This window comes from Chiloscyllium plagiosum, unplaced genomic scaffold (genome assembly GCF_004010195.1).
Source record: "Chiloscyllium plagiosum isolate BGI_BamShark_2017 unplaced genomic scaffold, ASM401019v2 scaf_7134, whole genome shotgun sequence".
NCBI classification, from domain to species: domain Eukaryota; kingdom Metazoa; phylum Chordata; class Chondrichthyes; order Orectolobiformes; family Hemiscylliidae; genus Chiloscyllium; species Chiloscyllium plagiosum.
Window position 1 is genome coordinate 9,051 of NW_025213599.1, and position 2,480 is coordinate 11,530.

Here is a 2,480-nt window from a genome sequence, read left to right on the forward strand (position 1 = left end):
AATTGTACCAGCCTCCACCACTTCCTCTGGCAGCTCATTCCATACACGTACCACCCTCTGGGTGAAAAAGTTGCCCCTTAGGTCCCTTTTATATCTTTCCCCTCTCACCCTAAACCTATGCCCCTCTAGTTCTGGACTTCTGGACTTTGTCTATTTACCCTATCCATGCCCCTCATGATTTTATAAACCCCTATAAGGTCACCCCTCAGCCTCCGACACTCCAGGGAAAACAGCTCCAGCCTGTCCAGCCTCTCCCTCGAGCTCCAATCGGTTGGAGACACTGGATACTCAAAGGCTCCAGGCCCTGATTATATTCCAGCCATTGTATCATTCTCGTTGCCAAGCAGTTCCAGTGCAGTTAAAACACTGGCGCCCACCTGAAAATGTGGGAAAACTGCCCAGCTTCCGGCCTGCACACGTTAATTAGGACTAAGACAGGTCGTGTTGAGGAGGTGGAGTGGATGCAGGAGGACTTGGGCAGGCTAGGAGAGCGGGCGATGAAGCCGCAGACGGAATACAATGTGGGAACGTTGTGAGGTCAGGCGCTTTGGTGGGAAGAGGACAGGCATGGACTATTTTCTCAATCGGGGGAAAGGCTTCGGAACTCCGAAACAGTCGGACCTGGGCATTGACCCCCCCCAACGTCTCTTCAGACGAACCCCAGATTGGGTTGGCAGTTAGGAAGGCGAGCGCAAAGTCAGCATTCATTTCAAGGTGGTTAGACGTCACGAGCAGAGATGTGCTGCTGAGCTCTCAGGCCTTGGAATGATCGCCCTTGGAACATTGGGATCAGACTTGGATTCCGTATCCGAGAATGGATGGGGAAAAAGTGAGGACTGGAGATGCTGGAGAGTCAAGAGTCAAAAGTTGTTGGCCCTGGGAAAGCCAGGCAGCTCGGGCACCATCCAAGGGGCAGGATGGTCAATGTTTTGGGCATAAGGCCTTCATCAGGAATGTGGAAGGGATGGTGGGGGGGGTGGGGAGGGGGAAGGGTGCTGAGAGATAAATAGGTGGGTTGGTGGTGGAGGGGAAATGAGGAAACTGGTGACGTCGACGTTGATGTCATGTGGTTGGAGGGTCCCGAGGCGGAAGATGAGGCGTTCTACCTCCAGGCGTCGGGTGGCTTGGATTTTGAGGGTGGAGGAGGCGAGTGCTGGCATTGGAGAGAGGGCTTCCAGGGTCGAACAGCTTGTCCACTCTGGGTCTCCCCTCGATGGAGTTTAGAAGGATGGGAAAGTGAGGGAGGGGGAGAATCTGATTGAAACTGCCAGAATACCAAGAGGCCGAGATAGAATGGATGTGGAGAAGACGTTTCCACCAGTTGTAGACTGGGACTTGAGGGAAGAGAGTCAAGCTCAGAGCGGGGGGGTGCTGGAGAAGCACAGCAGGTCAGGCAGCATCCGAGAGGCAGGAAAGTCGACGTGTCGGGCAAAAGCCCTTCCTCAGGAAATGAGGGCACAGCCTCAGAGAGCGAAGGGAGAACTGAGATGAGGAGAAATGGTGAATCTGTGGACCTCATCGTCACTGTGGAGTCCACATCTTTGAGACAAAGATGGATTGATCAGAGAGGGGATTGAGGATAATGGGGAGGAGGCAGGCAAATGGGGTTGAGAAATATGGCAGCCATGTTGGAACGATGCGGCAGACTCCATGGGCCTTATTCTGCGGGTAATATCTTTCGGTCTAAAGCCAACCCGGCCAATTCCCACACCATCAGCCCACTCTCGACCATCTGTAAAGGTGTCATCAACTGAGCTGTGCAGCAACACCCGCTCAGCAGTGACCTGCCCAGTGAGTCCTAGTTTGGGTTCTGCCAGGGACACTCAGCTCCTCACCTCACTCCAGCCTTGGAGCTCACTTCCTGAGAGGTGGGGACAGGGACAGCATTTGACAGAGTGTGGCATCAAGGAGCCCTGGCAAAACTGGAATCGATGGGTATCAACTCTCCGGGAGTTGGAGTCACACCTGACACATAGGAAAATGGTGGAGGTTGTTGGAATCATAGATATCCAACAGCGTGGAAACAAGCCCTTCGGCACAACAAGTCCACACCAGGCCTCCGAAGAGCAACCCACCCAGACCCTTTCCCCGACAGTATTGCTCTACACTTCCCACTGACTAATGCACCTAACCTGCACATCCCTGAACACTACAATGGGACAATTTAGCATGGCCAATCCACCCTAACCTGCACATCCCTGGGCACTATGGGACAATTTAGCATGGCCAATCCACCCTAACCTGCACATCCCTGGGCACTACAATGGGACAATTCAGCATGGCCAATCCACCCTAACCTGCACATCCCTGGGCACTATGGGACAATTTAGCATGGCCAATCCACCCTAACCTGCACATCCCTGGGCACTATGGGACAATTTAGCATGGCCAATCCACCCTAACCTGCACATCCCTGGGCACTATGGGACAATTTAGCATGGCCAATCCACCCTAACCTGCACATCCCTGGGCATTACTGG